Consider the following 24,675-nt stretch of genomic DNA (forward strand, 5'->3'; position numbering starts at 1 on the left):
AATCTAAACATCTCTTCAGGCAAGAAATGTGTGAAAATCCAGGTATCATTGTCTGGCACATTCTTTTCTTTCTCTTTTTACCCAGTTTTAAAAGTGATTTTTTTAAAAAGGGATTTTAAAAAAAATACTATCTTTTGCAAAGTGGCTTAATTGAACTCAATGCATTTGTTGAACTACTCAGCAAAGAGGTTAAGGTCACGTTTGGTTAAATGGAGCCTATCGCCTCTTTCTTCACCTACAGGTCACTGAATATTTTTAACAGAGTTTTCCACAAATGAGGAGAAATGTAAGAAAAGAGGTAGTGTCAATTATTTGCATTTTCCGAACGGAGGGAATGAGCCTCCGGAGGGTATACGAGGTCACTAGAGTGAGCCAAAGGTAGAGATGTGAGGAATATTTATAGTCCGCTGACTTCAGTTCAGACGGGCTCGGGCCGCGGCTTATCTTATGCCTTTGGAATTCACGGGCTCGCAGATCACAGGGGCCCGAGCGGGCAGGGCCGGCGCCCCCGGATCGATGTCCCCGCAGCTCCCGCGCGCAGCTCTCCTCCCTCCGTCGCCGTGTCGGCGCGGTGGCAAAGAGCCCGGGAAGAGAGGCCAGGGAGGGGGGGCGAGGGGGCGGGTGAATAAGGAATGCAATGTGACTACATTTTTCTTTTCTTTGTCGCACCGACGACTGCTACCACGACTTGGCAATCTCCCACCTTGGTAACTTGGTGCCTTCTGAGCGATCTGGCTGATTTTACAATTCAGCTGACTGCCGCTCCCGTGCGGCGAGTGTGGGTCGGAGAAGGGGTCCGCGCGAACGGGGGCCCGGGGAGGCGGCGGCCGTGTCCGCGTTGCCCTCGGCCGTCTCCGTCTGAGCGCTGCGACCCCGCCACGGCGGCGGTGGGGCTGGCGGGAGGGGAGGGACCGGCCCGCGCGGAGAAGCACCCCCCGCCCCAACAGCAGCCCGGCGCCCCCTTGCCGGCGGCGGGTCCACCTCCCCGGCATCGGGGCGCCGGGCTCCAAGGACCCTTCGGGCGCTTTCGCCGCGCGCTCGGCTGCACTCGTGTCGCGCGCGGGCGGGGCCGGCGCCCGGGGTCGGGTGCGCGCGCGCCGCGCCGAGGCCCGCGGAGGCCCGCCCCTCCCCCAGGTCCCGCGCCCGCGCCGCCCCCTCCTCCCGTGCGAGTGTCGGCGGCGGCGGCGGCTGCCGAGATTGGAATCCGCCTGCCCGGCTCGGCGAAGTAGGAGGGAGGAGGAGGGAGGAAGGAGAAGGGAGGAGGGCGGGCAGGAAGGCTCGGGCTCCGGCGCGTACGTCCCCGCGAGACGAGGATCGCTCGGCCGCGCGAGGGGCGACCGGGCCTGGGCCGCGCACGCCGAGGGCCGAGGCCGAGCCAGGCCCCCGCCGCGCCCCGGCGGCTCGCCGCGCCCCCGCTCCGCGCCGAGGGCTGGAGGATGAGTTCCCCGGGGTCCGGGTGAGTTGGCGGCCGGGAAGTGCGTGTGCGGGCCGCAGAGGCCAGTCGCGGCGGGGAGGCCGGCGCGGACGCAGGCGAAGTTTCGGAGGGAGCCGGGCGCAGAGGCCCGAGCGAGGGGGCGGCCTGGCCCGGTCACCCCGCGGGGGTCCCACCTCGACTGGCCGGGCCGCGGCCCCGCTGGAGACCCGCCGCCCCCCGCCGCGTCCCGCCGCCGGGCCCCTCTTTTGTTCCCCAGCCCGGGTTGCAGGCCCAGTCCGGGCTCGGCGGTGTGGGCGAGCCGCGCCAGGGACGCCTCTGGAACCTTACATGGGAAAGGCGCTCACCTCCCCGCCCCGGCGCCGCGAGGTTGATATTCGTGATTTGTCTCTGTGCGCTTTGGCAAGAAAGCAGAAAGGAGCGAAGTCAGTTTGGTGGGGGGCGCGCCGGAGGAGCAGCTGGCAGCCCCGACACCGGCCCGCGGGAAGGTGCCGCGTTCCGCGAGGTCTGCTGTCGTTTCACCTGTTTTCCTGCGCGGCCTCCGCTGCCATGTCTGTGTTGTGATTCTGCACTTCAGCTTCGGAAACTTTCTGCTGGATCGCATGGACTCTTTTTTTCTCTCTTTCCAGACTCCTAGTGGAAAGGTTTGGCAAGAAAAAAAAATGAGCTTGCGTCAGGGAAGAAAAATAATATGCTGTGTGGTAGGGTCTGGCGTTTTGTGACTTGTACTCTTTCATACTCTCGGATGTTTTAATTTGATCAAAGTGCTGCAGGTTTTCTCTGTTAAACGGTTAACAAGCTGTTCTGAGTATATAGTGTGAACTTGGCACCAGTGTTACGTCATTTAATCTTTATAACAATCCCGTTTTATTGTAGTCCTCATTTCTTTTTTTTTTTAGACAAGGAAACCGAGTTGCAAAGAGGTTAAATAGCTTGTCTAAGTGAGTTGGGATTTGAACCCAGGAACATCGTATTCAGGCTTACGAGATTTTGTTTTGTTTTAAAGCACGCTTTTTCTTAAAATACTTTTACGTTTAGGAACATTTTTAGGTACTCATACTTAAAATGATCGCTATTTTGTTGCTTGAGTTGAAAACAACTCCTTTATTGTATTTACTTGTAAGAGGAGTCAAATTTTGAATTAAAGTAGAATGTAACTTAATGCTTCTTATTGTTTTCGATTGTTGAAAGAAAGATTGTAGACCAGAATTACTTAGATTTTTAAATTTAAAGCTAAAATATGGGCAATTCTCTGATCTAGGAAGGGTTGAGTTTATGAAAGGTCTATTGAAATTTAGAATGTATTTTTAATAGAACCAGTACTCTGTTCCTGTTTTATTTTTTCTCCCTTCACCTTCTCCTTGGACCCCATTTCAAACCTTTTCTGCTTTCTTCACTACTCCTGTCCTCTACAGAAAAGATTGAGGCAGCGGGTGGGAGTTCTTGCCCTAGATTCTTTCTATCCTCTGCTTTACTTCCAGCTCAGAGGAAGAATATTATTTTGTCCTTCTTAGTAGGTAACACCTTGTTTCATTTTTCTCTAATTTTCCTATTTAACAGAGCATGAGTTATCCTCTCTGTCCTCTTTGGGATCTTAAAAGTTCAAATGTACTTAAGATTCCTTCCATTTACAAAAACCTTTCTCTAAGTCTGCTTACTCCCTCAAGCTGTCTTGTTGCTGCTTTTCCTTTTCAAATCATATTAACATTTTAGAACGTTTTTTCATTACAGAAGTAATACATAGTCATTAAAGAAAAATTGCAAAATAGAGCAAAATTGAAATAAAGGTAGAATTCATTTATTCATAATGAATCCATAATCCCATTTCTAGAGTTTACCAAGAGTAGTCTACTTTTCCTGCCTTTTCTTGGTGACTTTCCATTCTTAACCCCTTGTTATCTGGATTTCTCCTTCACAAATTCAAGCACCTTTTCTAAGTCCTGTCCTTGAGCTTTCTGTAACATTTAACATTCTCCTTTTCTTGGCTTCCATTCGTCTGTACATTTCAAAATTCAGCAAATACTTGCTGTATTCTAATGCTCAGAAAACAGTAACAGATATAGTCTTTACCCTCATGGAGTTTAAAGTCTAGTGGGGGAGACATATATTGAAGAATGAATTTTATAAATATAATTTTGATTTTGATTAAAGTACAGAGTATTATAAGAGCTTAAAATGGTGACTTGACCTGGTGCTGCTGGTGGTGGGAGAATCTGAGAAGGATTCCTTAAAAATATTACCTTGGAACCCAGGGCAATTGTGAAGGATGACAACAATTAGATGAAAAAGGGGGCTTATGTGACATACGGACTTTGTTCTTCTTTGCCCCTTTTCTGCCTTCTCTTTTTGCTCTTTCCTGTAATATATGAAAAGTGAAACTTGGAGAACACATATATATATAGTTATATATATAACTTTTCTATATGTCTCTAGTCCCTTGACATTATTGTTCAGACTTTTATATCTGAATTTCCCAATTCTTTATTCTTTCTTTTCTGCACTTGAATCCTGTTTTTTCAGTTGCTTTATGCATTATCTGTACCTGCTTGTTCTGGTTCAGACTGAACTCTTTTTCTTTCCCAAACTTGCTTCTCTGGTGTTCCCTGTCTCTGTTAATGACATACCAAACACAAAGTGTTTCCCTTTTTGTCGTATCTTGTGGTAGCCAACATCTGTGATTCTGGTTTCATGATATTATAACTCTTTTGCTTTCTATTCCTGCTAACTCTGCTACAATTCCTAATTCATGTTGGTATCAAGGTAGCAATAAAATCATAAAATAAGCTGGGCACCTTTCCTTTTTCTCTTTTCAGAAGCAGTTTAGACTGGGCTTATCTGTTCCTTGAAAGTTTGGCAGATCTCACCTGTAAGACCATTCAGGCCTAGATCTTTTTTCTGGAGAGGACTTTGACTACCATTTCAGTTTATTTAATAGCTGTTGGTTGTATAGGTTTTCTACTTCCTGTGTGAATTTTAGTGTTTCATATGTTTTCCAGAAATTTATTTATTGAGTTTTCAACTCTAGTGTTATTTGGCTTTCATATAGTTCCCCCCCCCACCCCCCCGTGTGTGTGTGTGGGGGGGGGGGGTGTACTTTAAAAAAAAATTTTTTTTTTTTTTTTTGCTAACTCTAAATCAGGTTCTCCTCCCACCTGGACTAATGTTAAGACCTTCTTACCTTTACTTTCTCACTTTCTCCTTTATTCAGTTTATCTTCTGCATTTCTATCTAAATTAATCTTGAAGCCAGTTCTTACCACTTCTCTGCACAGAGGTTTCCAGTGTCTTCCATTAAATGAAGTTCTTTCTATGATAATTTACCTCAGATTTGCCTTATTCTTACCTATCGCTATTTTAGTTCCTTGCCCATATTCTTTTTTCCCCCTTCTCCTGGATTGTTGTTTATACTGTTTTCTCTACTTGGACTGCATACATGGTCAAATTGTCATATGTCCAAGTCCTACCCGTTCCTTAAATTCTACTTCTTTCTCAAATCTTACCCATTTTCTTCCTCTGAATGGAATCTCTTCCAAAGTCCTACATTGTTTTTTTAAGGCATACAATTTTTTATCTAGTATTTTATTTGTCTTCTTAAAAAATCACCTTTATTGAAGTACAACTTATACAGAATGTTATGCACATATTAAGTGTGCAGTTCCATGAGCCATTTGGTCTTTTAGAGCAGTTTTCTTTACGCAAATATTAGCTCCACTGCTCGATTGCAGGTTGTCTGTAACTGACTTTGTTGTATATTAGAATAAATAAATGTGGAGAGACTTCTGTGTGGCCTAGCAGTGGCTGGAGAACTGTACTGATCGGTTTTGGATCTTAGGAGCAGGGAGCCATGGAGAGAAAGGAAAATGGACTTCCTCTCATGCTAAATTTTGAAGTATGACCCTTTTCTTTCCTTTTACCCTCTCCCACCTCTTGCTAGTTTTTATGCTCTTAGAATGCCTTTTTAATACCAGAGGGTCCATATTGACCAGTTGGACCAAATCTTTAAGACCTATAAGATTAAATGTTGAATTGCATTGAATTATGTCAGTTGTAAGATGCACCATAATTTTATAGACCACTAAAGAAAATATGCGTTTAGCTGCAAGAAACCATTGATTGTAGAGTGTACCCCACTTTCAGAGATACTAAAATATGAAAAATATATGCATCTTAGAATTGATGAATAGAGTTTCTCTTCCTAACCAAAACACTTACTCCTTATGGATGTTGAAAAGAAAAAATTTCAACTCCTGGGAGTGGCTCTACTGTTACTATGAAAAGCTATTTTTAAAGGAGGATGCTTGTTGAACCTCTTTTTAAGTGAAAAGTTTCAGGCAGGACAGAGAAATATTTATTTTTGAATGGGGTCTCCCACAACTAGGTAGGCCAGTCTGGTTGGGAAGTACTTTGATCCCCAACTTTTTATATTTTTCCTCCTAATTTCTTTTGCTTATTTTCTGAACTCACAACTTTTCTGAGAGCTGGTAATTTTCACAAAATGGCACAGACTGTGTAATAGGGGAATTGTGGGAGAATTGTGATGCCCAATTGTATGGATCATTTTAAAGATAAGGTCCAGTGTTTAGTGCTCTCTTTGGCAAGAGATATACTAAAATTGGAATGATACAGAGAAGATTAGCATGGCCCCTGCGCAAGGATGACACATTATTTAAAAAAAAAAAAAAAAATCCAGTGTTTATATAGCATTAACAATTCTGGTATACTTAGTTTTTTAAAAAGTAAATCCAAAAATGTGTTTGGATATTTGACTAAATCATAATGTGCATGAGTTTTTCCAGCCGATATTTTAAAGACTATTAGTTCTTAAAAAAATAAAGATGAAATGATGTGCCTAGAGATCCCCTGTACTGGTTTTTGAAGAGAGCACTAGTTAAGGGCCTAAGGAGAACAGATCGGTGGCATGCGTTTCAGGGTGGGCTAAGTGGATCCCTAAACCAAGTTCATATGGGCAATTAAATATAGAACTAATGAATAGACATTAAACAGATAAGGAAATTATTTTTGATTATCTTTTATTTACTCTGATGTGGACTTTGTTACTCTTCCTTTTATAATTTTGTTTCTGGTGAACCTTGTTTTCTCATGGTATAGATTTGTTAACCACTAATGTCTGAAACAGTGGAGCTCGGCTGTTTCTCTAGCTGTGTATAATTAATTGGCTGTTGCCTTATAAAGGAGGGTGAATTATGCCAGCTATAGGGATAGAATAATCAGATTTGCAGTTTAGGGGGATATTAGTTATGCATTGGAAAATCAGTTTGAAGAGAAGAAGACCGAAGACACTGAAACTCATAGGGAGGCGTTTCTGACCTGGCCCATACTACATAAGATGGTGGAGGATAATTAGGGCCTGGAATGGACCGGAGGTGGTAACTAGCTAAGGATGAGAGAAGGAATGAGTTTGGCAAGAATAACTCCCAGGTTTCTAACTTGGAAAGCAGGGTAGATAGATGCGTGTTGACTGAGATGAAAAATGTGAAGGGAAAGCTAATTTGTGGGAAAAAATAGTGTAATCTTGATCTTACAGAGTTTGAGGTGTCTCTGAAACAACCAAATAGAGATTTCCACTTGGCAAATGTACATATGGATCTGGAGTTTGACAGAGGTTTGGGCTGGAGATAGGCATCTGGGAGTGATTACCGTATAGGTTTTATATTCCAGCAGTGGGAATTGGGTGGCTCTCTCAAGTAACTTTTGCTTGTAAGTGACAAACCCAACTCAAATTAGTTTAAAGGGGAAAAAAGTTGCCCCCCTCCCCACCCATCGTGTTTTTCAAGAGACTAGAAATAGGCATGGCTGGATCTAAGTGTTCAAATGATGTAATTGGGGTTCTGTCTTCTCTGTTCTCCACTTTTGGGGCCTCATTTTCAAGCAGGTGCATTCATCTGGCAGAGGAGGCCCACTGGCACCTCCAGGCTTAAATGGGCTTGACTGCTGTGGAATCAGGAGGGGAATAGGGAACCTCTTTTCCAGGTGCATGTGTCCTGTCTCCTGGAGAGTCTCATTGGGTCTGCATGGAGAATGGGGTGCCATTATTGGCCAGTCCTGGTTTACGGCCCTGCTGGAGCAGTCAGGGAGCTGTTTAAATACCGGGACTGATAGTCTCGGTGGAACCGTGTGAGAGGGGCAAGTGTGGTTTCCCCAAAGAAAAGGTGGCTCTGGGCAGGTAAACAACATAAATCTACTATTTCAGTATTTTTTTGATTCTTAGCACCTTTTAAGGTCAATTTTTTTTAGAATCTGAAGAAAAATATGCAAATAAAACAATTTTGTGTATAATTCCTGTTGCTAGGATGGACATCAGATCAGGAACTCCTGGTATATACAGCAAAGAGCCTAGAACAGAGCCCTGAGAAATGCCAATTTAAAGCCTGGGTAGAGAAGATAGACATTAAATAATTATCTGTTGTAGTTATGCTAAGATCTATACAGAGAAGCCCCGGGAGCTTACACCAAGAGTGCGTGATACGGGAAGCTGGCCTGTCTCCGATGCAGGTGCTTTGGAAGGCTTTCTGGAGAAAGTGCCCTGCAGAGTGAGACCTTAGGCAAGAAAGGAGAAAGAGAATGTTTCTTAAAGTATTCAGTAGTTTTTAAAGCAGACAGTTTTTGCTGCTTGATAATTTGGGAAATATAAAAAATTAATAAGTAGCAAAATGAATAAGTTTTGGCTTCTCATTTTTTATAAATAATATCTAGTACTGGTTCTATCACTAAGTAGCTTTGCAATCTTTTTTCTTTTTTCTTTTTTACTTTAATTTCTCCACTTTTGAGAGTAGCTGTGCAGTCTTGGATGCCACACTGAACCTACCTGAATTTCCATTTTCTTATCTTAAAAAGTAAAAGGGACTTGGTAAACTTTAAGAACATTTTTCTACTTAAAAAAAAAGGAGAGAGAGAATTCCATGCAGAGAATTTAGTTGCCAAAATTGCAGGTCATATAATGCTTTTGGTCCTAATGACATCACTGGTTTTCTGACTTTTGGTTGAAAAGTCACTCTTCCAACCTCGGCAGGCCTTGCACGTAATGAAGGGAATATAGTTTATGATCAGTGGTACTCTTCTCATACCCTGCTTTCTTACCTCCTTTTTTGAGCATTAGTGTTTTTTTTTTTTTTTCTTTAGCTATTAGGTAAAGTATCTAAAACGTGAGTATAGATTCTCAATTTTTAAGTTAAATCTGTAGGAGACTTGCATAGTTGTGATACTGTTTTATGTATGTTAAAATTTGCAGGTAGTTTTCTTGTTAGCAATGAAAATTCTTTGTGATATATTTCAGTAGTATAGGTCTTGTGTGTTTTAAATTTGTATTTAAGGATTTTTTAGATTCCTAGCTAAAAGAAGCTCCTGATAGGAAATTTAAAGGCTTTTGGGAGGCTGAGGTGGGAGGATTGCTTGAGGCCAGGAGTTTGAGACCAGCCTGCGTAACATAGTGAGAACTTGTGTCTTAAAAAAAAAAAAAAAATTAGCTGATCATGGTGGTGAGCACCTGTTGTCCTAGCTAGTCAGGAGGCTGAGGCAGGAGGATCGTTTGAGCCCAGGAGTTTGAGGTTACAGTGAGTTATGATCATGCCACTGCACTTAAGCCTGAGCAAGAGAGTGAGACCATCTCTTTAAAAAAAAACAAAAAAACAAAACCAGTAAAGACTTAAATTTTGGCCCTTAACATGTCTGTATTTTTCAAAAAAATCATTGAAAAATGTCATGAAATAAAAATATTTCAACAATAATTATCTAGAAGTATGTTTTTTTTTTTTTTTTTTTTTTTTTTTGTTGAGACAGAGTCTCACTTTGTTGCCCAGGCTACAGTGAGTGCCGTGGCGTCAGCTTAGCTCACAGCAACCTCAAACTCCTGGACTCAAGCGATCCTACTGCCTCAGCCTTCCCGAGTAGCTGGGACTACAGGCATGCGCCACTATGCCCGGCTAATTTTTTCTATATAGATTTTTAGGTGTCCATATAATGTCTTTCTATTTTTAGTAGAGACGGGGTCTCGCTCAGGCTGGTCTCGAACTCCTGACCTTGAGCAATCCACCCGCCTCGGCCTCCCAGAGTGCTAGGATTACAGGCGTGAGCCACCGCGCCCGGCCTAGAAGTATGTTAAATGTACACCAAATTGACAAAATACAGTTACTGGATGACAGATTATTTTTTGTATCTCCATTTCAGTAATCTTTCATGTAATAAAAATGTTGGGGAAAAATTACATGTTGAATTTTTATGTGTATCTTAGTAAAGAAAAACAGCTAATCTTCCTGAAATAGTGCTTTAGTCATCATCCCTATTTGTTAAATATTTTTCTTTGGTTTCTTATTTGCTTACAATATAAAATCCAAATTATCTCAGACTGGCCTTCTGCTCTGGCCCAGTCTGCCTTTTCTGCCTCTTTGATTTCCTACTAGTCTTTTATTAGCCTAAGTCACCTAAATGTCCAGTTCTGGGTTTGGGTCCAGAATCCTTAGACCTATACTGTCTACTACAGTAGCCACTACCACATGTAGCTACTTGAACACATGAAATGTGGCTAGTCTGAATTGAGTTGTGCTATAAAATGTAAATTATACACTAGATTTGAAGATAGAACAAAAAATATGAAATATCTCATGCTTTTAAAATATTGGTTGCATATCAAAATGATAATTTTTTGGACACATTGGATTAAAGAAATACATTAAAACTGATTTCATGTGATTCTTTTTACTTTTTTAATATGACAACTAGGAAATTTAAAATTACCCATTATATTGGACAATGCTGCCTTTGACTTTCCCTGGTTCTTTGCCCATCAGAATGCTTTAAAATATAGTGTAAATTCCTGTCTCTTCTATGAAGCCTCCCTCAGTGGTTGAAACCTTGAAGTTATCTCTTCTCCTGCATCATTATTTGAAGATAGTATTTTGGTATTTCTTGTACCATCTATTAATATATTAAATTTCTTACTATAAACCTTCTCAGAGCTTTTAATATGCTAATATGCTTGGTGAAACTCTAGTATGGCTTGCATATTACTATAGAACCCTGTGTTTTTTCTGTTAATAGACGTTACATATATGGAGATAAGTATAAGTTTATTTTCTATTTGTCTTCATTTCTTTCTCTTTCCCCATCCTTCTAAAGTGGGGGTCATAGTATACATCCTTTTATTTAAATTTCTATTTTCACTGCATAAGGGGGACTCTTTTTATGTCAGTACTTTTCCACTTTCTCATTGTTTTTAGTAGATGATTATTCCATTGTGTAGATATACCTTAATTTTACTTACCAATCCTCTATTGATGAATAATTAGATTGTTTCCAGTTTTTTCTTTTACATTACAGGGAATGTTCTGGTGTTTGTACATATCCTGTGAGACTGTTTTTATTTTATGGGATGAATTCTTAGAAATGCATTTACTGTAAGAGAAGCCATGCATATTTGGTAGAAAGTGTCAGACTGTGCTGCAGAATCTTCTTAACAATTCACGCGTCAACCAACAGTGTTTGAGCACGTGCTCCCCTCCTAACATGTATCAGTCTATTTAAATATTTGCCAGTCTGCCAGTTGAAAAAATGTTATAGAATTCCTTTGCTGTTGTAGAAGTATTAAAAAACAGAAAAATTAAGTTGTTTTATACTCTCAGCTTATTATAAGCTCCTTTGTATTGCCAACAGTACCAATGCCCTGATTTGTACAAAGTCGGTGTTCAGATATTTCTATCTGTTCATAGCAGAGGGGTCCAGAATGTGCTACTGGGACACAAAAATGATTTTGGGCTGAAGACATGTGAGAATAGGCTTTTTTCCTGAACTCTCTTGTCTACCAAGAAGCAGAGCCTCCCAAAAGAACTCAATTGTCATAAATCTCCTCCCTTCAACTTCAATTGTTACAAACTTCAATGGTCATAAATCCCCTTCTTGGGAGTTTTGCAACCAGAGATGATTGAGTCATATCACAGGAGAGAATTTGGTCCCACACCTAAGCAGACATTGCTACAAACTAGCGTATCCTATCTCTGTCTGGTCTTCTAAGGGCCCATTTATCCTTCCCAAAGTTCCTTGCTTTTAGTGTAAGTTCCCTTTCTTCCTCTCTAGTTTCCCTATTAAGATGGTATATGAGCCCCAAATTCTAATGACCCCCTTGAATCATGTGTTTCTGTGGACTTCTGTACATATGTGAATCAAAATCTGTCATTTCTCTTGCAAATTTGTTTTTTGTCAGTTTAATTCTCAGGCCCCGGTTACTGAACATAAGAGGGTAGAGGAAAATTTTTTTATTCCCCCAACAATGGCCAGATGTTTTTCTGTCTATTAGGGCAAAGGATAATAAAGTGAAGTTCCTCTCTCTAAAAATAAAAAGTATTTTAAATATAAAGAGCATGAGTCAAATTTCTTTAAACTGCATTTTCCCAAATCTGTTCTCCAAAACTAAAAATTTGTTAAATGGAGTAGCATATACTGTTAGAGAGAAACACTCCTCCCACTCCTGTGCATCTATTCCTACAGTAATAATGCTGTTTATTAGTGAAGTGGCATAATAACTTTAATTGTGTTTACTAAGCCTTGCTCTTCCTAAAGTTATTCAGTCATCTTTGTTCTTTCTTAGCATTTCATCAATTTGCATGGAAGAATAATTGGTTTGCAACAAGTTCCTCTGTTCATATCATTGAGGAGGACAACAAAGAAAGTCATTCAGTTAAGGTTAAGTTAAATCTTTACACCAAGAAGGTATTAATTTCTTAAAAGAGTAAAGAAATCCTGATGCGATTACAGTGACTTTCCATTTATCTGGATACCAAATAACTAAAAAGGGTAATTAAGTCTTGGCTTATTTATATGTTTAGTTATCTATTTATTGTATTCTGTACCTTATTGCACTCTGTTTACTAGGTTTGTGACTGTCAGCCAAAGTAGTTAATCTCTGTAAGCTTTATTTGCTCATATGTAAAATGGGGATAATAATAGTCCTCTCTTACAGGGTTATTGTGAGGACTAAACAGAAGAATACAGTTAAGCATTTAACATGGTACTTGCCACATAGTAGCTTAATAAATGTTAGTGAAGATGAATATTTACGAGAGAGAAATAAGTTGGACAGAGTTGTATCTTAAAAAGCAAATTTGAATGGCTGCATATGTAGATAGGGTCCTTAAATTAAATCTAATCCTGATACCTTCTAAATGTATGATTTTTTTTTTTTTTTTTTTTTTTGAGACAGAGTCTCACTCTGTTGCCCGGGCTAGAGTGAGTGCCGTGGCGTTAGCCTAGCTCACAGCAACCTCAAACTCCTGGACTTAAGCGATCCTACTGCCTCAGCCTCCCGAGTAGCTGGGACTACAGGCATGCGCCACCATGCCTGGCTAATTTTTTGTATATATATATTTTAGTTGTCCATATAATTTCTTTCTATTTTTAGTAGAGACGGGGTCTTGCTCTTGCTCAGGCTGGTCTCGAACTCCTGACCTCGAGCGATCCACCCGCCTCGGCCTCCCAGAGTGCTAGGATTACAGGCGTGAGCCACTGCGCCCGGCCTAAATGTATGATTTTTATTTACATTATTGATATTCACATTTGAATTTATAAAGTACTTCTGTATATCATCAGTACTAGCAAATGGACATAGGAAATTCTGTTGCTTTTTCTTTTTTGTACATCAAGAATCTGAGCTGGGTGTGATGGCGCACACCTGTAGTCACAGCTCCTTGGGAAGTTGAAGTGGGAGGATCGCTTGAGCCCAGGAGTTGGAGGCTGCAGCCAGCTGTGCTCAGACCACTGCACTCCATCCTGGGCAAAAGAAAGAGTGAGACCCTGTGTCTTTAAAAAAAAAAAAAAAAAAAAAAAAAGATGGGGGTGTGTGTGTGTGTATCTTTAAAAAAAAAAAAACCAAAAGAGTCTGAGGCTAATGAAATTAATTATCATACAGGTTAATTGTCACCAAGTTCATACAAGTTAAGGGTAAAAAGTAAATAGAATCAGACTTTTCCTTGTTATCTCAGAATAGATGACGAGGACCTCAAAGTTAAGTATAAAGTCAAGTCAAAAACTCCACATTCTAAAGAAAGCCCCAAGCACTTAGTGGCCAGAATCCTCTCCGGGGCTTATTAAAATGTGGCAGAATTAGGTCAGAAGTTGAGGGGAGGGATGTTGCATACAGTAGTCACTGCAGTAGTCTGTGTTGCCTGGAGGGGAGCATTGTAGTTTTTCCTCCCTTCTCCTTCCCTTGGGGTGTCCTTCCCTTAGAAGCTTAGTGTGGAGAAGTCCAAGATAACCAGTCCTGGATGTTAAGAGTACTAGCCAAAAATGGAGTGGGGTGTCTTGGTTACCTAGGTGATGGTCATTATGCAGCTGGCTGGTTTATCTGTGCCTATTTGAGCAAGGGATAAAGAAAATTAGAAATCTGTGAATAGAGGGGATGGTAGTGGGTTTCTGTTTAGGTGGGTAATGCAGAACCAAGGCTTTAGCCTTCTTGCTAGGGCTGGCTCTGCTGGAGAGGGGAGCAAAAGTAGAAGAGGCTGAGCTGAAACTGGTCTTTAGGTGGGAGTAAGAGACCCCAGTCCCCTCATTCACCAAAGAGCTCTACTTGTCCTGAGAAGAAAAGCCATCATTTGGCTGCCTGTGATGCAGACAGTATAGTCAGTATTAGCCAGGAAGTGGCAGCAACCACAGATACCTGCACAAGTGCTCCAGTGCTGAGACAGCTGTTCCAGTCTCCGCCATCCTTCCCCTAGATCAGACCACACCCCTTCCTCCGGGTGCGCTGTCTTAGACTCTGGGCCAAGCCTGAATTTGGAGAGGAAGAAGATGATTATGAGACTGCAGATTAAAGTTTTAAACTGCAGTAAATTGGACTGGACTTTTTTAATAACTGAAAGCTACAAGGATTTTTCAAGATGTCCTTAAGAGGTAGAAAAGGGAGATTTGACCAGCCACAATTGGTGATAGGGACTGGAAAAATAAAACTATTTCTTGTGTTTGCACTGATTTCAGATTATTTATTAAGGTTACGTGTGATTATCACCTTATGTTCCTACTAAAGCCCTTTGGACACCAAATCTCATTCTCTTTTCTCTATGTGGAGCTATCACGTTATTATAGATGACCATTTGATCTTCTCAGTGTTTCCATTTCCAAGTGTATTCTAATTCTGCTCAATATAGTTTTAGCATTAAGTATATTGTTTCTATCTCAAATTTATAAACTGTATGTTATACCCTTTTAATTGGAACATTAACTCAAATATCTTATTCCCTGGTTGTTTTTTTTTTTTTTTTTTGGAGACAGAGTCTTGCTTTGTTGCCCGGGCTAGAGTGAATGCTGTGGCGTCAGCCTAGCTCACAGCAACCTCAAACTCCTTGGCTTAAGTGATCCTACTGCCTCAGCCTCCCAAGTAGCTGGGACTACAGGCATGCGCCACCATGCCCGGCTAATTTTTTCTATATATATTTTTAGTTGGCCAGATCATTTCTTTCTATTTTTAGTAGAGATGGGGTCTCGCTCTTGCTCAGGCTGATCTCGAACTCCTGACCTCGGGTGATCCACCTGCCTCGGCCTCCCAGAGTGCTAGGATTACAGGTGTGAGCCACCACGCCCAGCCTATTCCTTAGTTTTTATGGAGTTATTGGAGTTTATCAAACCTTGGAAACATTAAAATAAAAAGCACTCAAGAAGTACTAGTTTGATATTATATTTTTACTTAGTGTAGGAGATTTTGAGTGTTATGCAGTTTTAAGTTAATTTTCAGCCATTATTCACATATAAAAGTAAGTGGGTTTTAGTTTAAGGAATGCAGAGCAGTAAAATACAAGATTGAGATGGATTAAGTAGTATCTAACATATTTCCTTGCTCTATATTAATACTAGCCTCTATTTTGAATCCTATACCTGAATCCATTTAATCCTTATAGGTATTCTATGATATAGGTACTGTTACCAGTTCCCTTTTACATGAGGAAACTGAGGCTGCAGAAGTTAAGTGATTTGTCAAGAGTTACATAGGCTAGTAAGTGGCAGAGTTGGGATTCAAACCTACACATTCTGACTTTAAAGTCCATCCTCTCAATCACAGAATTATATCAGTTCTCAAATGGAGTAGAGTAGTTTTAAGATGAGGATGATGTGTATTAATACTATATAAACAAACATTTTAGTTTTTCCCCTGTTTTTGTATTTAATTAAATTTAACTGTTTTAGGGACAAGGTCTTGCTCTGCTGGCTGGGCTGGAGTGCAGTGTTGTGATCATAGCTCACTGTAGCCTCAAATTCCTGGGCTCAAGCAATCCTATTGCCTCAGCCTCCCAAGTAGCTGGGACTTGATGTGTGCCACCATGCCTGGCCATTTTTTTGTGTGTGTGTTTGTGTGTAGAGACAGGGTCTTGCTATATTGCCCGGGCTGTTCTTGAGCTTCTGGCCTCAGATGATCCTCCCATCTCAGCTTCTTCAAGTGCTGGGATTACAGGCTAGAGCCACCATGCCCAGCCCTTCTTCCCCTGATTCTCCACATAGATTAGATAAATTTGCCTATGTTTGCTGTGGTGTTACTTGAAGTATCTGGTAAAAACATCATTTCTACTCCAAGTCTAAATGTATATATATAAATAAATATATAAAATGGGTTAAATTGGATTGACTTTTACCAATTAGTTAACTTTTACTTCTCTTTTGAATATATAAAATGTGTTAGAAATTTTCCATAGGTAACCTTTTGATTTATATTTTTTGACTTGGCTGATTTTTTTTTTCTTTGCATCTTAAACAATTTTAAAAGGTCAGTGGAATATAGTTGTTTTTAAAGTATTTATCCAAAACCTTTCCCTTTTTTTTTTTTTTTTTTTTTTTTTGAATTAGTGCTTTAGCCTGAGCAAGAGTGAGACTCAGTGTCTACAAAAAATAGAAAAATTAGCCAGGCATGGTGACATGCCTGTAGTCCCAGCTATCCGGGAGGCTGGGGCCAGAGGATCGCTTAAGCTCTGGAGTTTGAGGTTACAGTGAGCTGTGATGATGCCACTATACTCGAGCCTGGGCAACAGAGCGAGACCCTGTCTCAAAGGAAAAAAAAATTAGTTCTTTGTTTTTTCTCATGTCTGAGATAGATACATGTTTAATTGATGTGGTCACACAGATGAGCCTTTTTTCACAGCTTCACCATGAATATAATTAAAATATTTGAAATTGGTAGATGTTTACGTAACATAATTATGTAATTTGTATTTTTTCTTAGAATACATTTAAAATCTACCCTGTGAGAGAACAAAAAGAAAAAAAGATGAAAAATACTGCAACATCGGCCGGGCGTGGTGGCTCACGCCTGTAATCCTAGCACTCTGGGAGGCCGAGGCGGGTGGATCGCTCGAGGTCAGGAGTTCGAGACTAGCCTGAGCAAGAGCGAGACCCCGTCTCTACTAAAAATAGAAAGAAATTATATGGACAACTAAAAATATATATAGAAAAAAATGAGCCGGGCATGGTGGCGCATGCCTGTAGTCCCAGCTACTCGGGAGGCTGAGACAGGAGGATCGCTTAAGCCCAGGAGTTTGAGGTTGCTGTGAGCTAGGCTGACGCCATGGCACTCACTCTAGCCCGGGCAACAGAGGAAGACTCTGTCTCAAAAAAAAAAAAAAAAAAAAAAAAAAAAATACTGCAACATCAATTGAAAATGAAAGTGAATAAGCCCATCTGTGGGGTAGTTTTTGGAGTCAAATAGACTGAAAAATGAAACTTGATCTTTACTGTTAATGGTGCTGAATACTAATCTGCTATTTTATTAAAATTGCTTTTGTGCTATAAAAATTGTTTAAACATAATTAGCTACCGCATGTAGACATCTAAAAATAATCCCCTTTCTTGAAAGTTTCTCTTCAAAAGTCTTTTTTCCCCTCCTGATTACAAAAGTAATGCTAACAGAACAAATTTGAAACACAAAAAGCCCTGAGAAAACAGTAAAAATCCTCCATGTTCATACCAAAGATAGCATCTGTAAACGTTTTCAGATATTCATTGTAAGTTTTTTTAAAAATCTAATTTTTTCTACCATAACTTAAGAATTTGTGCAAATAAGGTGAGTAAAGCTGAAGTTCCATTCATGCATTATACCTGAATGTCTGAACCTGAAATATAAGAAACTTGAAATTAAGGGGAGGGAGTTATCTAAATAGAAATAGAAAGTTTTGAAAATTTGGCTGTCTTATTCCAGTTACCTCATCTTTTTTTCCCCCTCTATATTCTTCCTTTCCTTTTTAATCTTGCAACTTTTAAGCTTTAAAAAAAAGTTCATATGTTTCAGATTTGATATACTTTTCTGCAATAATGGATGTGGGGAGGTAGAAACTAAACTGAGGGAGGTCAAAAACCAGATGGAAATAGAAAATCCAAAACCTCTAGCAGAATGAAGCTAGAGAGAATGGAATCTAAACACTGAAATTATACATCTGCTGGGCAGCTGTGCGTTTTCTATTTATAGGTTCTGTTGTGGAAATAGCAAAAGGAACTTTGAAAGAAAAAACATATCCTAAATAAACTGAGCATATATTTGTATCATTAATTATGATGTGTACATTGTTGTACAATGTGTATTTAATTCATCTTTAAATAAATTGTTCCCATTTCCTAGGAATTATAAAAATTCTGTTTTAAAAATAGCAGATCACTTTTTTAAATTAAATTTAGATATCCTATTTATATCTTCAGCACTGAATCAGTATTTTATTAAATTTACACATCAAGGGATATTCACTGATAACTTAAAGGGTGTGATACTGTTGTAAATCTGTCATTGCTTTCCTCTTTGTCAGTATTCAAGGATGGTCTTGGACCAAGCCTGAATTGTCAGAAGAAATGGAAAAGCTTTATAACCCAGTAGCTGGTGAAAGAATTGTCAAAGATACTAGAGGACCAGATTTTTTTTAAGACTTTAAAAAGAATGGATTGTTCTTACATAGGTTTTCCAAGAAAAGGAAAAAAATGCAAAAGAGAAGATGCTCTTTGAAGCTAGCCATAGCCCTGCTCTTAATAGCAAAATCAGACAAGGGTAGCACAGAAAAAGAAAACCATAGGCTATTCTCACTTACTACCTACTTGTAAAATTCAAAATAAAATACTAGCAATAGAATCAAACAGTGTATTAAAACTGTAGGATAAAGCTAGCCCAGGGATTCAAGGATAATTTGACCTTAGGAAATATATTAGTGTCATTTTACAGTAAATTAATAAAGGGGGAAGAGAGTATGATCATCTCAGTTAGTGACAAAAAAGATATTCGATGAAATTGAGTAATCATTTCTGAGGGAATAACCGTTTCTGATAGACTAGGTTTAAGAAAAGAAGGAAACTTCCTCAGCCTGATAAAGGGTAAACCTCCCTAAAGCATAGCAAACCCAGCTGGTAAAATGTTTTCCATGAAAGAAATAACAATATTAAGAACTCACTTTTAATGCTCGTGTTAATGCTGAAGGCCCCAGCCAATGGAATAAGAGAGGCTAAATGAAAAAAAGGTATAAGTAATTTGAGGGGAAAGTAAAAATGTGTACTCTGCCTGTACTCTTTGCACAGCATGTAACCTACCTAGAAAAGCCAGGAGAATCAGTTGACAAACTAATAAATGAGTTCAGGTAGGTGGCTGTATACTAGTGGTAAACAAAGAAATCAGTAGGTTCCCTGTACACTATCAGTAGCTGTTCAATTTGACAAGTGCCATCAGTGTTTGTCATATTTGATAAGATGTGCCTATTAATCCTTGGCCTAGTGGGCAGTTTCCTTTCCCAGACACGCTTTGAATAATGAGGGAAGTGCTATAGGAGATGAGGCTTCCAATTTCCCACTTACCACAGTGCAAGCCAAATGTTTTGATGGGCTAACACAAGGCTTATTTCTTTGTGACAGCCCCAGAGAGCAAGTCCGTTCACTGTGATGCCCATCTCACCCTGCTATTTAAAAAATGTGATTTTTTGGACAGCATTCCCTGAAAAAATGTATCACTGAGTTCCTTGGAGAGCCTGAGGCCTCACCCTTAGTATCCTGCAAGAATACCCACGAATATACTAAGGAAGATAGAAAAAGGATTCCTCTAAAAGTAACTAGGGGCCGGGTGCGGTGGCTCACGCCTGTAATCCTAGCACTCTGGGAGGCCGAGGTGGGTGGATCGTTTGAGCTCAGGAGTTCGAGACCAGCCTGAGCAAGAGCGAGACCCCATCTCTACTAAAAATAGAAAGAAGTTATATGGACAGCTAAATATATATATATAGAAAAAATTAGCCGGGCATGGTGGCGCATGCCTGTAGTCCCAGCTACTCAGGAGGCTGAGACAGGAGGATCCCTTGAGCTTAGGAGTTTGAGGTTGCTGTGAGCTAGGCTAACGCCACGGCACTCACTCTAGCCTGGGCAACAGAGTAAGACTCTGTCTCAAAAAAATAAATAAATAAATAAATAAAAGTAACTAGGTATTTTTTTCCCAGAAAAGTGAACTTCATTCTTCCCCATTCTCTCCTTGCTGTCCTTCTTGCTTATTGTTGGTAACTACTGTTGCTGCTTTGTATATCCTCCTAAGATTTTTTGTCTAAGTACAAAAGTATATATCCATTTTTTTGGTGCCTTATACAGATGGTATAACGCATCCTGCATTGCAGCTTGCCTTTTTCTTGCTTAACATTTTCTCTGCCTCCCTCCTTTTTTTGTTTTTTCACCCCCCATTGGGCCTCTTTCCTCTCTGGCTCAGTATTTTCCCTTGGCAGACCCTTTTCTCCCACAGTTCTCCCCCTCTTGGAACCTCCCATGTTCCTCTTTCTGAACATTCTATTCACTTTCTCCTTCTCAGGGTTTCTTAACTTTTCTGGGCAACCTCTGTACCCCTTCTCAGACTAATGTTTTTAAACGGGTAAAATAAAATACATAAGATTGCAAAGGAAACCAATTATTGAAATATAGCTATTAAAGTAATTAAGAAATTTTTAGATATAATATGTTCCTTTATTAACTCATTAAATAACGCAGTGATGGGTTTTAACAACTGCCCTAATTTTTAAATAGTGATGAACATAAATAAGACTTTGAGTTATTTGCAACTAATAATTTGATGAGAATATCTAATTTCTTTTGGTTATAAAGTCACATAATACTACTGTAGGACCTGCCTACTCTCATAATTAAAGAAAAATTTAAAGTTCAGCTTGAGGTTTGTGAAAATAAAGATGTCATTTTTTTTTTCCCGTCTAAGTTCATGGATTCTGACCTTTTTTTTTTTTTTTTTTTTGAGACAAAGTCTTGCTCTGTTGTCCGGGCTAGAGTGCCGTGGCATCAGCCTAGCTCACAGCAACGTCAAACTCCTGGGCTCAATCAATCCTCCTGCCTCAGCCTCCCCAAGTGGCTGGGACTACAGGCACTCACCACCATGCCCCCGGCTAATTTTTTTCTATTTTTAGTTACCTGGCTAATTTTTTTTTTTTTTTGAGATAGAGTCTCACACTGTTGCCTGGGCTAGAGTGAGTGCCATGGCGTCAGTCTAGCTCACAGCAACCTCAAACTCCTGGGCTCAAGCGATCCTCCTGCCTCAGCCTCCCGAGTAGCTGGGACTACAGGCATGCGCCACCATGGCTGGCTAATTTTTTCTATATATATTTTTAGCTGTCCATATAATTTCTTTCTATTTTTAGTAGAGACGGGATCTCGCTCTTGCTCAGGCTGGTCTCGAACTCCTGAGCTCAAACAATACACCTGCCTCAGCCTCCCAGCATGCTAGGATTACAGGTGTGAGCCACCGCGCCTGGCCAGATTTTGAATTCTGTGAGAACATGGGGCCCTGATTAAGACTCCCTACAACTGAAACGTGGTTCATACTTGAGGATGCTAATTCTTTTGCAGCCCACCCAAAAGGGAGAACTTTCTCTTGCAGACCCCCTTTCCTGTGGTCCTGGAGGTAGGTTATCCTTTGCCCTCTTTGCTGCTTCCAGATCACCCTCCCTCCCACCTTCCTGAACATCAGACAAAAAACATGATTTTAAATCTTGTGTCATCAGATAATACCTCCCTGCAGTTTTCCATGGAACCTTGGCTTATTAACCCCTTATTCCCTAAATATTTTATATTATATGGCTCACTTTCTCCTGTATTTATTCTAATTTTTGGTGATCTCAACATCTGGGTGGGTGATTCTTCTCCCGCCTTCCTAGCCTCTTAGTTTCTTGTCCTCCATCCTCCATCAGTCACCCATGGTCATGCCCAGGTCTATTATAGATAATAATTTAAAAATTATAATAACTGTAACCCCCTGCATAATTTCAATTTCAAGGATTCTACTCTGATTATCGCTTCTCGTTTTTTCATCTCACACCTTCTAGTACCAACAATTCTCTTACATCATGGGACTTAGAACCCATTGATCCTATTATCTTTTCACTGTTCCTTACCACACTGTCCCCTTATGTCCTCACCCTTCTCCTTATTCAGTTTAATTTCTGTTTTCCATCATAGTTGTTCACTTGCAAATATTTTCAAGACTCTTGCTCTTACTTGCTTCATTGCTTAGTTGAAAAACCCCAGTGCTGGTTAAATCCAACTGTGCCTTCTGTATACTTGTACTTTTAAAAAATGGGGTAAAAAACAATATAAGTTTACTCTCTTAACAATTTTTAAGTATACAGCACAGTATTGAAAATTTTATATATATATATATATATATATATATACATGTGCACACACACACATATCTATGTGTGTGTGTGTGTGTGTGTGTATATATATGTAGTCATGCAGCAGATCTCTAGAACTGTGTGCCTGACCGAAACTCTACCCACTGAAGAATGCTCCCTGTTTCCCCCTTTTCAACCCCTGGCAACCCCCATTCTACTGTTTTACTTTCTGTCTCTGAGTTTAATTACTTTAGATGCCTCATATAAGTGGAATCATTGCAGTATTTATCTTTTTATGATTGGCTTATTTCATGTAGCATAAAGTCCTTGTGGTTCATCCATGTTGTAGCATATGACATGATTATGTTCTTTAGCTAAATAATATTCTATCATTTGTATATACCACATTCTGTTTATCCATTCATCTGTTGATGTACACTTAGGTTGATTCCACATCTTGGCTATTGTGAATAGTCCGGCAATGAAACATGAGTGTGTAAATACCTCTTTGAGATCCTGTTTTCAGTTCTTTTAGATATATACTCAGAAGTGGTTTTGCTGGATCATTAATTTTGGGGGGAACCTTCATACTGTTTTCCATAACAGCTGTACCATTTTATAGTCCCACCAACAATGCACAGTAGTTCAAATTTCTCCACATCCTCACCAATACTTGTTATTTTCTATTACTTTTTTCTTTCTTTTTTTAATAGTGGTCATCTTAACTGCTGTGAGAGGATACCTCATTATGGTTTTGATGTGCATTTCCCTAATGATTAGTGATGCTGAGTATCCTTTTATATTTTTGTTGGCCATTTGTGTATCTTCTTTGGAGAAATGTCTATTCAAGTCCTTCACCCATTTTTAAACCAGATTGGTTTTTTTGTTGTTGTTATTGAGTTGTAGGAATTCTTTATATATTCTAGATATCAACCCCTTATCTGATATATGGTTTGCAAACATTTGTGATTCTGCAGGTTGCCTTTTCCCTCTACCTTGGTTTCACTCTTGTCTTGATTGATTGCTTCCTTGCTGCATGGAAGTTAAGTTTAATATGGTCCCATTTGTCTATTTTTTACTTCACTGCTTGTACTTTTGGTTTTATAGCTAAGAAATCATTGCCAAGTTCAATGCCATAAAGTTTCTCCCCTGCGCTTTCTTCTAGGAGGTTTATAATTTCAGATCTTATGTTTAGGTCTTTAATCCATTTTGAGTTAGTTTTTATATATGGTGTAAGATAAGGATCCATCTTCATTCTGTTGCATATAGACTTCCAGTTTTCCCAGCATCATTTGTTGAGGATACTGTCCTTTCCCCATGGTGTAGTCTTGGGACATCATTTGACCAAATACATGAGGGTTTATATTTGGGCTCTCTGGGTTCTGTATTCTGTCCCATTGGGCTACAAGTCTGTCTGTATGCTAGTACCACATTGTTTTGATTACTGTAGCTTTGCAATATGTTTTTTTTTTTTTTTTTTTTTTGAGACAGAGTCTCACTCTGTTGCCCGGGCTAGAGTGAGTGCCGTGGCGTCAGTCTAGCTCACAGCAACCTCAAACTCCTGGGCTTAAGCGATCCTACTGCCTCAGCCTCCCGAGTAGCTGGGACTACAGGCATGCGCCACCATGCCCGGCTAATTTTTTGTATATATATATTTTAGTTGTCCATATAATTTCTTTCTATTTTTAGTAGAGACGGGGTCTCACTCTTGCTCAGGCTGGTCTCGAACTCCTGACCTTGAGCGATCCACCCGCCTCGGCCTCCCAGAGTGCTAGGATTACAGGCGTGAGCCACCGCGCCCGGCCTGCAATATGTTTTGAAATCAGAAAATGTGTGGCCTCCAGCTTTGTTCCTTCTCAAGATTGTTTTGGGTATTTGGAGTCCTTTGAGATTTCCTATGAATTTTAAGGTGGCTTTTTCTATTTTTGTAAAAAGTGACATTGGAATGTCGTAGAGATTGTATCGAATCTGTAGATCACTTTGGGTAGTATGGACATTTTAACAATACTTAAATTTCCAATCCATGAACATGGAATGTCTTTCCATTTATTTGTGTCTTTAATCTTTTTCATCAGTGTTTTGTAATTTTCAGTGTACAAATCTTTCACCGTCTTGGTTTCAAGTTCATACATAAATATTTTATTCTTTTTGATGCTGTTGTGGATGGAGTTGTTTTCTGTATTTCCTTTTCATGTTGTTCACTGTTAGTGTATAGAAATGCAATTGATTTTTGTGTATTGACTTTTCTGAATTCATTTATTAGTTTTAACAGGTTTTTTTTGGTTGAATCTTTAGGGTTTTCTACATATAAAATCATTCCATCTATGAAAAGAGATAATTTTACTTCTTCCTTTCCAATTTGGATGCCTTTTTATTTCTTGCCAGTTCTGATTTTACTGTGTTGAAAAGCCATGGTGAGAGTAGGTTTCCTTCCTTGTTACTAATCTTAGAGAAAAAGCTTTCAGTTTTTCACCATTGATTATCATGTATAACCTTTACTAAGTTGAAGTAACTTCCTTCTATTCCTAGTTTGTTGAGTGTTTTGTCATGAAAGGGTGTTGAGTTTTCTCAAATGCTTTCTCTGTACCAATTGAGATGATTACATGATTTCTGTCTTTCATTCTGTTGATGTGTATTA

The 24,675-nt window shown here is 39.8% G+C and overlaps 1 protein-coding gene and 1 non-coding gene across 2 annotated transcripts in view; both read left to right on the forward strand.

The window, feature by feature from the left end:
• The first annotated feature begins 1,434 nt into the window (after positions 1-1,434).
• BMPR1A (bone morphogenetic protein receptor type 1A) overlaps positions 1,435-24,675 on the forward strand; it is a 135,292-nt gene continuing 112,051 nt past the window's right edge. The window contains exon 1 of the mRNA XM_069459916.1: positions 1,435-1,456. The gene's annotated coding sequence lies outside the window, so the exon portion shown is untranslated. The remainder of the gene's footprint in view (positions 1,457-24,675) is intronic.
• On the forward strand, positions 6,017-6,120 carry LOC138376701 (U6 spliceosomal RNA). The gene has a single exon (XR_011231685.1). It is a non-coding gene; the product is annotated as a U6 spliceosomal RNA (small nuclear RNA).

This window comes from Eulemur rufifrons, chromosome 28 (genome assembly GCF_041146395.1).
Source record: "Eulemur rufifrons isolate Redbay chromosome 28, OSU_ERuf_1, whole genome shotgun sequence".
In the NCBI taxonomy this organism is placed as follows: domain Eukaryota; kingdom Metazoa; phylum Chordata; class Mammalia; order Primates; family Lemuridae; genus Eulemur; species Eulemur rufifrons.